This window comes from Heterocephalus glaber, unplaced genomic scaffold, assembly GCF_053883595.1.
Source record: "Heterocephalus glaber isolate CG9 unplaced genomic scaffold, H.glaber_assembly_v1.0 deba00001553, whole genome shotgun sequence".
NCBI lineage: Eukaryota > Metazoa > Chordata > Mammalia > Rodentia > Bathyergidae > Heterocephalus > Heterocephalus glaber.
The window spans coordinates 10280543-10293509 of NW_028258344.1; the positions used below are offsets into that span (position 1 = coordinate 10280543).

Sequence of the window (12967 nt, forward strand, 5' to 3'; positions counted from 1 at the left end):
GGCCAAACAGTCTTTCATCTCTAATAAATTGAAGAGGCAGGATACTGGGACAAACTAGAAAGCCAAAAGCCAGCTACACATAGAAGACATCTCTGAAAAGTAGTCATTTCCTAAAGAGGTCTGGATACTAGTAATAAAGCTACCTACCATAAGCAACTTAAAAGCTTGAATGCAGAAAACAAATAAACAACAACAAAAACAGAACATGAAAAAACATGAAAGCAAGATGCAACCCATAATCCCCACTCATTCAAGGCAAATTAAGGAGGCATTGAGGTGTAAGAGATCAAAAGCCACCCAGCTGAATTCTCTGAAATGGTAGCAGTGGAGGTAATAGAGATCAATAAGCCTCTTGACAAAGACATAACAAAGGCAATTAAAAAGATGATGACCACAATGAAAGAAATGATTAGTGAGTATAGAGTGGATACAGATTAAAAAAAAAATAGAGGCGTTTTGGAATGACATAAAAACCTTGAGTGCCTAACACAGAAAAGAACTGCTTTCCATAAATCAGATTCCAGTAGAAATCCAGGAGATTAAAAAAACCTACTGGTAGTATACACACCAGAGTTAACCAATGTGAAGATAGAATATCAGACCTAGAAGATAGGGTTATCATCAAATGAAAAACCTCTTAAAAATAGCCAGGGACCATGAAAAATCAATCCAACAGCTGCCAGATGATCCAAAGAAGACTAATAATATAAGATTAATTGGAATAATAAAGAATCAGAAGATAGCACAAAGAGTATAAAAAACCTGTACACAGAAGTAACAGCACAAAACATTCCAAACATTAAAAAAGAATTTGAGATACAAATACATGAGGCATACAGAAGTCCAATTTGCCAGGATCAGAAAAAATATTCACCAAGGCATATAATAGTCAGGATGCCAGAAATTCATTTAAGGACAATAATAAAAGCTGTTAGAGAAAAGAAACAAATCACCTATAAAAGAAAATCCAACAGAATCACAGCAGACTTTTCAACCCAAAATCTTAGATCAAGGAGAGCTTGAAGTGAAGTATTTCAAGCTCTAAAACAACCATCAACCCAGATTGATATATCCCACAAAATTATCTTTCAAAATTGATGTAGAAATAAGATACTTCCAAGATAAAGAATACCTGAAGAAATTTATGACCATAAAACCAACACTCCAAAAAGTTCGGAAGGAGACAAAGGAGACAATAATTTCAAAAATTCCAACAGAATGAGTCTGCTAGGCAAGGTGAGCCATTAAACACAAGGGAAAGAAAGTGAAACAATAGGAAAATAATAAAATGCCAAGGATAAGTCAATACATATCAGTTATAACCATCAATGTGAATGGTCACAATCTACCAATCAAAAGAAAGAGACTGACAAAATGGATTGAGAAATAAGATCCAATAATATGCTGCATACAAGAAACACATTTAACTTAAAAAGAAGTTCACAGACTGAAAGTCAAAGAATGGAAAACAATACCCAATGCAAGAGGAACCCTGAAAAAAGCAGGGGTACCCATTCAACTTGCAGACAAAGAAGAGACAAAGGTCACTACATACTTAGTGTTAAGGGAACAATCCCAGAGGAAGAGATAAATCATAAATATATATGCACCAAATACCAGCACACCCAACTATACAAAACAAACACTAATGGATATGAAAAATTAGATAAGCATTAAGACAATTGGAAGGGGGACCTCAATACCCCACTGTCACAAATAGACAGATCAACTAGACAAAAAAAATCAACAAAGAAATATCAGAGCTGACCCAAACCTTTGAAAAAATGGACTTAGTAGATCTACAGTGTTCCACCCAACAATGGCAGAATACACATTCTTCTCAGCAGCACATTGAATTTTCTCCAATATAGACCATTTACTAGTTCACAGAACATGCTTAAGTAATTGCAAAGGAACTGAAATTATCTCACACATATTATCAGATCATAGTGCAATGAAATTGGAAATCAATGGCAAAAGAAACCAAAGAAACTGCATAAACACATGGAAAAAAGGAAATCAAATAACACTGCACTGAACAACCAATGGGTCACAGATGAAATTAAAGAAGAAATTAAACAGTTTCTGTAATTAAACAAGAATACCAATAAGACATACTGGAACTTACAGGATGCAATGAAAGCAGTTTTATGAGGAAAATTTATGGTGGTGAATTCCCTCATCAGGTAAACAGAGAGAGCTCAAATAAATAACCTAATGTTGAACCTCAAGGTTCTAGAAAAAGAGTAAGCTAAAACCAAAGTGTGTATGATGAAGAAAATTTTGAAGATCACAGCAGAAATTAATGCAACTGAGACTAAGAAAGAAAAACTACAAAGAATCTATGAATCAGAGTTGGTTCTTTGATAGATTTCATAAAATAGACAAACCCTTACCAAAGCTGATCAAAAAAAGGAAAGTCCCAAAACCACAAAATTAGGAAAGAGGTGAAATCCTGCAGAAATCCACAAGATTATCAATATCTACTGAAACTGTACTCTAAAAACAGGGAAAACTCAGAAGAGACAGATTCCAAGATACATATGAATTACCAACCCTGAATCAAGAACATATAAAAATTCTACATAATCCAATGTCAATGAAATTGAAGTAATCATAATTTTTAAAAACTGCAACAAAGAGAAGCCCAGGTCCTGACAGGTTTACTGCTCAATTTAACAAGAAATTTAGAGAAGATGTAATGCTACTATTTCTGAAACTCTAATGAAGTTGAAAAGATAGAATACTTCTAAACTCATTGCTGGAAGCAAGCATTACCCTGATACCAAAACCAGAGAAGGATCCAATCACAGGAGAACTACAGGATAATCTCCTTAATCAATACAGATGCAAAATCCTCAGTAAGATACAGGCAAACAACACAGCAAAAGGCTGGGAATGTAGCTCAGTGGCACAACACCTGGCAGGCAAGCACAAGGCCCTGAGTTCAATTTCTGATACAAAATTAAAAAAAAAAACTACAGCAAATCATCAAGAAGATTATACAAAATGACTAAGTAGGATTCATTCGAAGGATTCAGGGATGGTTCAATATATGCAAATCAATAAATGCAATACACTACATTAACAGAACCAAGCACAAAAACCACACCATCACCTCAACAGACTCAGAAAAAGCATTTGACAAAGACCAACACCCATTCATGATAAAAATCCTACAGAAAATTGGAATAGAAGGTTTTTATCTCAATATGATAAAAGCCATCTATGACAAGCCAACAGCCAATATCATAATAAATGGTCAAAAACTGAAAGTTTCCACTTTAAAATCAGGAATAAGACAAGGATATCCACTCCTATTCAATACAATTCTGGAAACATTAGCCAGAAAAATTAGACAAGAGAAAGAAATAAAATGAATATGGATAGGAAAGGAAGAAGTTATATTACCATTATTTGCTGATGACATGATACTCTACATAGAAAACCTCAAAACTCCACCAAGAGAGTGCAAGATTTAATAACCAAATTTGGGAGTATATCGGGATACAAAGACAACACTCAAAAATTAATAGCATTCCTGTAATAACAAATTCACTAAGAGAGAAATTAGGGAAACAACACCTGATCAAGAGAAATGAAATACTTAGGAATCAAGCTAATAAAGAAAGTGAAAGACCTATACATTGAAACCACAGTACTCTGAAAAGGCAAATCCAAGAGGATATCAGATGTAAACATATTCCCTGTTCTTGGATAGGCAGAACCAATATAGTGAAAATGGTCATACTTCCAAAACTGTTATACAGATTTAATGCAATCCCAACCAAAACACCAACAGCATACCTCACAGAACTAGAGAAAACAACTGAAAAACTCATATGAAACCAGAAGAGACCTAGAATAGCAAAAACAATTTTGGGGAACAGAGGCAAGGCAGGGGGCAAGACAGGGGCAAGGCAGGGGAATCACAATTCCTGATTTGAAGTTACACTACAAAGATACAGTGATAAAAACACCATGGAACTGGCCAAAAAAAACAAAAAAGTTCCAAAGATCAATGGAACAGATTAGAAGATGCAGAAACAACTTCAAACACATTCAGCTATCTTATCTTTGACAAAGGGGCCAAATACCTTCATTGGAAGAAAGACTCATTAATAAATGGTGCTGCTGGGCCGGGGATTTAGCTCAGTGGTTCCGCCACCTGCCTTGCAAGTGCAAGGTCCTGAGTTCAATCCGCAGTACACACACACACACACACACACACACACACACACACAAAATGGTGCTGGGAAAACTAGCTTTCCACATGCTGAAAATTGAACCTAGACTCACATCTCTCACCATGTACTAAACAAAAATTAAAATGGATGAAAGATCTAAATACTAAAACAGAAATACTTAATCTGCTGGAAGATACAATAAATAAAACTAAGACACAGATGTAAGCAAAGACTTTATGAACAAAACCCCAGTCACATAGGAAATATTACAAAGAATCAACTGGGATCACATCAAATTAAAAACCTTTGCACAGCAAAAGAAACCACCAACAGAATGAAAAGACAATCAGAGCATTACTACTACCTGATTTCAAGACTTAATATAAAGCCACAGTAACCCAAAATACTGTGGTATTTACATTAAGACAAATATTCAGATCAATAGAACTGAACAGAGAGTTCAGAACTAGACCCACATTTACATGTTTAACTGACATTCAACGAAGGTGCTAAACTAATCCAAGGGAAAGTGAATAGACAAAACTATTAAAACATAAAATTAAATATAAACATAAATGACATCCATATGAACATATCACAGAAAAACCATGACACCAAATCCCAGGACACACAAAAATCTAACTCAAATATCCAAATGTAAAGGCTAAAATAATAAAATGTCTAAGAAAGTATGAGAGCATATTCATAAAGTTTAAGTAAAGCTTTCTAGACATAAAAACATTAATAAAGGACAAACATTTCATTATTTTAAAATATTTATATTTTTATTTCATTATTTCTACTCTTCAAATGACAGTAGTAAGATATGAAAAGGCAAGCCAAAGATTCAAATAATGTCTGTAATCTATTAAATCTGACAAAATGAACTTGTAACCACAATTTGTAGATGTGTGTATGAAACTCATTACTTAATAATGTAAAACGAATAACACGATTTAAAAATATAACCTAAAGATTTGAATAGACAAGTCAAAATAGGTGTACAAATAAGCCAAAAAGCATGCCTAACATGTTTAATCATCAAATAAATATAAAAAACCTCACAAGATACTACTAAACACCCAGAAGGATGGTTAAAATTAAAGACATAGATAAAAGCTAGTGTTGGCAAGTATGTGGCACCATTAGAACTCTCATGGAAGTAAAAATATACATTAAAAAATGACTACAATGTGAACATTCAGCATCCATTAACTGATAAATGGGTAAATTATGGCATATACAATCAAAGAATACTATATTCAGCAATAAAATGGAACCAACTACTGTTTCATGCAGTAGATAAATCCCGCAAGCACTCTGTTAAGTGAAAGAATCTAGGAAAAGAGTACATTCTATATGATCCATTTATATGAAGTTGTACAACAGGCAAAACTCATCAACAGTGATGGAAATCAGAAGTGGTTGGCTAGGGCTGGGGCTGAGGTTAGGGGACTGACAGCAAAGAGGCCCATGAGGTCATTCTAGGGTTACTGAATAGTACTGTATCTTGACTGGGGTATATAATACATGGATTTACAAACAACATTCATCATATTGTGTGTAAATTATTCTTCAGTAAAACTGAATTGCAAAGGAAGTTTAATACAAGTATAAAGTTGAATTGGAAGTGATGAGAGGATTGAGACTGAAGAAGCAATATTTTGTCATCAGGTTAAGGAGTCTGAATTACACAAAAAAGAGAACTCCCAAGAGTTTTTTTTCTAGAGGAGTAATAAATTGCATTTTGAAAAAAATACTCTGGGTCTTAGTGTATGTAAAGGTTTAGCACAGTAGAAGACTCCAGTCTTTAGGGAGACATGTAAGAAGGCTATCACCTTGATTCAGAAGTGAGGTGCCCTAGTTTAAGATAGTGGCCATGTGGACAGAGAAAAGTGATGGGTGTTAAGAGGCTGATTTGTTTTAATGTCTTAGGAGAAGGTTAAGTGCCTTTGGACACTAAGTGGAAATATCTATTCAATAGTAAGGCATGTGGGTCTCAAGGCCTGGAAGGATAGCTGGGCTGGAAAGAGGGATTTGGGAGAAATCCTCTATTAATCAAGACCATATGTAAGATTACCCAAAAGGAGAAAAAAGATGCCAATACCCAAAACCTTTAAGTCACGAAAAGAAGATGAGCAGAAGGGTAAAAGGCTAAAACTCACAAATGGTAATTATTCAAACTAACTAGCAACTGCCCTCTATTTTCTGTTTTACACACATAAATACAGATTAATATACCTTACCTTCTCACATCTCAATAATGTTAAAGCCAAAAAAGGAGCTCTCTATACAACACAAAAGGGAAATGGCAAGAAGGCTCAACAAATACCAAAATGAGTCACCTTTTAGACTTAGGAGACAGAAAGATTTGATTCAAATACATCATATTCCCAATCACTGTTCCTTTGGTACTTTAAAATGAAAGAAAGCAATAGCAACTAATATTAAAAACTCTTCCATTCAGTTCTGAAATGGACATTGATTTAGAAGAAAATAAGTTTATATAGTGACTAACGAAGTCAAAGTCTGTGTTCCTATCATTACTATATACTAGGCAGGGTGAATGGATCTGTTCAGCAAAGTCTCTAAGAACCCTTCCATTGTAAACAGTGAACTAACTCAAAAGAACTGATTCTACCACTTAAAACAGCAGAAAATGCTGGAACATAATGAATACATCTTTTGAAATGACTTCATGAGTGAGTAAAAAAAAATAAGGAATACTCAGGAAAAAAGAAACCTAAGAAAAGGAAGGATTAGAACAAGATAAACAGAGTTCTGAAACTGGCTTTCATCTGAAGGTCAAAGAAGGCAAACCTGAGTTTTAGGTTTTTCAGAACCTCATGAGTAAATAGAATGACAACAACAAAAAAAGACAAAGTTTGAGATCTGCCAAGTATAGAACCACTGGTGAAATACAATGAACAATAATAATTATACTCTATACTTATTTTAAAAGCTTAAATCAAATCATGTGCAATTTGATAACTATTAGCCAGGAGAACATGATATAAATTTATGCAGACTGGTAAAAACATAGTTTCTCTTGGATTTGTTACCATTTTGATAACTTAATTACAAAAAAATTAAGACTAATTGCAATACAACTTAAGGTGCTCTATCTAGAACAATGTATAAAAAGCATTTTAGTGAGGTTCAAAAATGAATTATTCTCTTAATTAACATCATTTGTTTACATTAAATAAGATGAAGACAACAGGGAGCCTTCTGTATTTAGTATATATAATTACAGTGCTTTGTTTAAAATATAATAACAAAGCACGAAGAATGCAAAAATAACTTTTAATTGGCATTGAAGTACATGGTACTTCTTGTTCAAAAGAAATGCATTTATAATTAGCACTCCACAAAGAAATTTAAAAGTTAATATATATCCTCTAATACCATCAAAACAAAATGTTTTTTTCCTAGAGACAGAAAGTATAATACCAGTTGCCAGAAGCTAAGATAGGGGAAAAATACTGAGTTATTGTTTAGGGGTGCAGCTTCAGTTTGAGATGATGGAAACATTCAGGAAATGGATAGTGGTGATGATCATAATACACCATGAATGTACTTAACAAAACCAAGATTTATTCTTTTTTTTTGTATTAAATTCTTTTATTGGTACATTGTAAGTATACAACACAATTACATTTTTCATTGGGAATTGTACCTTTACATAATGCATCTTGGTTCTTATTTTTTCCCCATTCCTAGCCCTCCCTTCACCCCCTCCCACCCTTCCCTATTTACAAAGATTTTATTTCCATTTTTTCCATTTCTCATCATTTGTCCTTTCTTTTCCTCTGCCCCTCCCACTACTCCTACCCCTTTGGACCTTTTCTTCCTATTTTACATTATCGATTATTCATTCTAATAGTTCGTACATTTTAGGTATACAATATAATGACATTCATCAATGGAAATTTGCACCTTTACATATTCTCTCTTGGTTCTTATTTTTCACCCTTGACCAGCCCTCCCTTCAACCCCTCCAGTCCTCCCTATTTACAAAGATTTTGTTTCTATTTTTCCATTTTCTCATATTAATCTCATTCCCTTCTATCCTTTCCCCTAGCCCTCCCACTTCCTTCCCCTTTGCCCCTTTTCTTCCTATTTCACACTACCTATTATACATTTAGTCCTTATGTACACTTTCAGTTTCTCACACCAGAGAAACTATTCGGTATTTACACATCTGTGTCCTATTTATTTCACTTAAGAGTACTGCCTCAAAGTGCATCCACTTAGCTATAAATGTCTCTCATTTCTCATTTTTTATGGCTGAGTAGTACTCCATTTTATTTAAAAACCACATTTTCTTTATCCAGTCTCCAGTTGATGGGCATTTGGGCTGTTTCTAAGTTTTAGCTATTACAAACTGTGCTGCTATGAACATGGGTGCACATATATCACTGTGGTATGATTCTTTTAATTCTTTGGGGAAGATCCCCAGCAGTGGAATAGCGGGGTCAAATGGGACTTCCAGTCCTAGTTATTTGAGGTATCTCCATACTGATTTCCACAGTTCTTGCACCAGTCTACACTCCCACCAGCAGTGGAGCAGGGTTTCTCTTTCCCCACAACAATGCCAGCATTTGTTATTGGTTGATTTCATGATAGCAGCCATTCTTTCTGGAGTGAAGTGGAATCTCAGTGTTGTTTTCATTTGCATCTCTCGAATGACCAGTGATGTTGAACATTTTTTCATGTATTTATTGGCTATTTCTACTTCTTTGTCTGAGAAATGTCTGTTCATTTCAGATGCCCATTTTGGGATTGGGTCTTTAAATTTGGGAGGTCTGATCTTTTTAAGTTCTTTATAGATTCAAGATAGTAGACCTTTGTCTGAGGAAGAGCAGGTGAAGATTTTTTCCCACATTGTGGGTTGTCTCTTCACACTGCTGGTGGTTTCTCTTGCTGTGCAGAAGCTTTTTAGTAAGAAGAGATCCCATTTGTTGATTGTTTGTGCTAGTTCACAGGCAACTGAGGTTTTGTTCATAAAATCTTTTCCTACACCGATGTCTTCAAGGTTTCTACCAAACCTCTGTTCCAACTGGTTCAGAGTTTCTATTTTAATATTTAGATCTTTAATCCATTTTGATTTTAGTTTAGTGCATGGTGAGAGATATAGGTCTAGTTTTAATCTTTGGCAAGTTGAAACCCAATTTTTCCAGCACCATTTATTAAAGAGGCTATCTTTCCTCCAGTGAGGGTGTTTGGCTCCTTTGTCAAAGATGAGATGGCTGAGTGAGTCTGGCATTGTTTCTGCATCTTCTAATCTGTTCCACTGGTCCTCAGGTCTGTTTCTTTGCCAGTACCATGCTGTTTTTATCACAGTAGCTTTGTAGTATAGTTGCAAGTTGGGGATTGTGATATCCCCTGCCATGTCTCTGTTACCTAGAATTGCTTTTGCTATTCTGGGCCTCTTCTTGCTCCAAACGAATTTTTGGATTATTTTCTCGAGGTCTATGAAGTATGCTACTGGGATCTCAATAGGAATTGCATTAAATCTATATAGCAGTTTTGGAAGTATGGCCATTTTCACTTTATTAATCCTTCCTACCCAGGAGCAGGGAATGTCTGTCCATTTTCTGATATCATCTTCTATCTCTCTTTTCAGAATGCCATAGTTTTCAGAGAAGAGGTCTTTGACTTCTCTCCTTAGGATGATTCCTAGGTATTTCAGTTTTTTGGATGCTATTGTGAAAGGAATTATTTGCCCTATTTCTCTCTCAGTCAGTGTGTCATTGGTGTAGAGGAATGCTATTGATTTTTGTGTGTTAACCTTCTAACCAGCTACTTGACTGAATTTGATTATTAAGTCTAGAAGACTTTTGGTGGAGTTCTTGGGGTCTTCTATATAGAGTATCATGTCATCCGCAAATAATGACAATTTGATTTCTTCATTTCCTACTTTATTCCTTTTATTTCTTTCTCTTGTCTAATTGTTGTGGCTAATGTTTCCAGAACTATATTGAACAGGAGTGGTGATAGTGGACATCCTTGTCTTGTTCCTGATTTTAATGTGAAGGATTTCAGTTTTTGACCATTTAGTATGATATTGGCTGTTGGTTTTTCATAGATGGCTTCTATCAGTTTGAGGTATTCCAATTATTTGTAGGGTTTTTATCACAAATGCATGTTGGATTTTGTCAAATGCTTTTTCTGCATCTATGGAGATAATCATATGGTTTTTGTCCTTGGCTCTATTGATATAGTGTATTACATTAATTGATTTTCATATATTGAACCATCCCTGGATCCCTGGGATGAATCCCACTTGATCAGGGTGTATGATCTTCTTGATGATCTTCTGCATTCTATTTGGCAGTATCTTGTTAAGGATTTTTGCATCTATGTTCATTAGTGAGATTGGCCTATAGTTTCTCTTTTTCCATTGGGTCTTTCTCTGCTTTGGGGATCAAGGTGATGCTTGCTTCCAGGAATGAATTTGGGAGTATTGCTTCCCTTTCAATTTCACTGAAGAGTTTAAACAGTAGTGGCAGCAGTTCCTCTCTAAATGTCTTGTAGAATTCAGCAGTGAAGCCATCAGGGCCTGGGCTTTTCTTAGTTGATAAGTTTTTAATTACATTTTCAATTTCATTGGTTGATATTGGGTTGTTCAGAATTTTTAGGTCTTCTTCATTCAACTTTGGTAATTCATATGTATCTAGGAATCTGTCCATTTCTTCTGTGTTGTCCATCTTATTGGCATATAGGTTTTGGAAGTAGGTATTGATGATCCTCTGGATTTCTGCTGGGTCTGTTGTAATTTCACCCTTTTCATTCCTAATTGCATGGATTTGGGCCTTTTCTTTCCTTTTTCTGACAAGGTTGGCTAAAGATTTGTCAATTTTGTTGATTCTTTCAAAGAACCAACTCTTGGCTTCATTGATTTTTTGTATCGTTCTCTTAGTCTCCATTGCATTGATTTCTCCTCTGATCTTTATAATTTCCTCCCTTGTATGAGCTTTGGGGTTGTCTTGCTCTTCTTTTTCTAGAAGCTTGAGGTTCAGCATCAGGTTGTTTAATTGGGCTCATTCTGTTTTCCTAATATGTGTATTCACTGCTATGAATTTCCCTCGTAAGACTGCTTTCATTGTTTCCCATAGATTCCGATATGTTGTATTGTCATTGTCATTTAATTGAAGGAACTGTCTGATTTCTTCTTTAATTTCCTCTGTGACCCATTGGTTATTCAGAAGTGTGTTGTTCAATTTGCATGTGTTTATGAAATTTTTACAGTTTCTTTTGCTATGGATCTCCAATTTCATCGCACTATTGTCTGATAATGTACAGAGGATAGCTTCAATTCCTTTGCACTTAAACATGTTCTATGTGTGAGTATGTGGTCTATTTTTGAGAATGACCCATGTGCAGCTGAGAAGAATGTGTATTCTGGTTTTGTGGGGTGGAAGACTCTATAAACATCTGTTAAGTTCATTTGTTCAAGAGTTCGATTGAGTTCTAGTATTTCATTACTTATTTTTAGTCTAGTTGATCTATCTATTTGTGACAGTGGGGTGTTGAGGTCCCCCACTACAATTGTATTAGTGCATATATGACTTTTCATGTCTGTTAGTATTTGTTTTATATAGTTGGGCACATTAGTGTTTGGTGCATAGATATTTATGATTGTCATCTCTTCCTCTTAGATTGTTCCATTTACAAGGATGTAGTGTCCTTCTTCATCTCTCTTAATCAGTGTTGGTTTGAAATCTACTTGATCCTAAGGTGCTCTTTGTCATGAAACTGTCTTATTTCTCCATCCATTTTGAAAGATAGTTTTGCAGGGTACATCAATCTGGCTTGTAGGCTGTTTTCTTTTAGGGCTTGGAATATGTCACTCCAAGCTCTTCTTGCCTTGATGGTTTGTGTTGAGAAGTCTGCTGTGATTCTGATGGGCTTTCCTTTGTATGTGATTTGTTTCTTTTCTCTCACTGCTTGTAGAACTTTGTTCTTCTGTTGAGTTTCTGGAATCTTAACAATTATATGCCTATGTGCAGATTGTTTTTGATCAAGGCTATTTGGAGTCCTATATGCCTCATTTATCTGTATGTCAACTTCTTTTCCCCTGCTTGGGAAGTTTTCTGCCATTATTTCTGTGAAGAGGTTTTTTATGTCATCTGCACTCTCTCCTGTTTCTTCATTGACTCCAATCAGTCTTATGTTATTCTTTTTTGCATCATCTAGCAGCTGCTGGATTGATTTCTCATGTTCCCTTATAATTTCGAAGCAATTTTTCTTTTCCTGGTCACTAATTGCAATCTTATCTTCTATATCTGAAATTCTGTCCTCACATTGCCTCATTCTGCTGTGTAGACTTTCAATGGAGTTTTTCATCTCCTGGAAATTTATTTGCATCTGTTTTATGGATTCCATTTGTTTCTTATGTTGGGATTCCATCATGTTCCTGAGCTCCTCTTTAGATTTATTAATCATGTCTTGCACATGATTTCTCCTGTTATCTGAGAAATTATTTCTGATTTCATTTTTTCCAGATCCCCTTTTGTTGCCAGTTCAGTGGGTCCAGGTGGTTGAGTATCAGAGTGTTCCATCTCATTTCCCTTTGGGGTTGCTGTAGGTGATCTGGAAGTCTGGTTTTGAGACTTATTTACATGTTTTCTCATTTCTACTGGGGCGGGGGGCTTTTAGCACCTGCATGGATTACCTCCTCTGAGCTGGGTGAGGTGGGACAGGGGCCGTGAGCAGCGGTAGGGATGGTGACCCAAAAGCCCTTTCCTGTGGGCTGGGAGCAGCCGGAGGGATGG

The 12967-nt window shown here is 35.4% G+C and overlaps 1 protein-coding gene and 1 pseudogene across 4 annotated transcripts in view; both read right to left on the bottom strand.

The window, feature by feature from the left end:
• Pde7a (phosphodiesterase 7A) overlaps nucleotides 1-12967 on the bottom strand; it is a 169077-nt gene that overhangs the window by 110014 nt on the left and 46096 nt on the right. The window lies entirely within an intron of this gene.
• LOC147824134 (small ribosomal subunit protein uS5 pseudogene) overlaps nucleotides 1-12967 on the bottom strand; it is a 63572-nt pseudogene that overhangs the window by 12010 nt on the left and 38595 nt on the right. The window contains exon 1 of the transcript XR_015442714.1: nucleotides 1-12967. This exon is cut by the window's left edge and continues 12010 nt beyond it; it is cut by the window's right edge and continues 38595 nt beyond it. The product of XR_015442714.1 is annotated as a small ribosomal subunit protein uS5 pseudogene (transcript).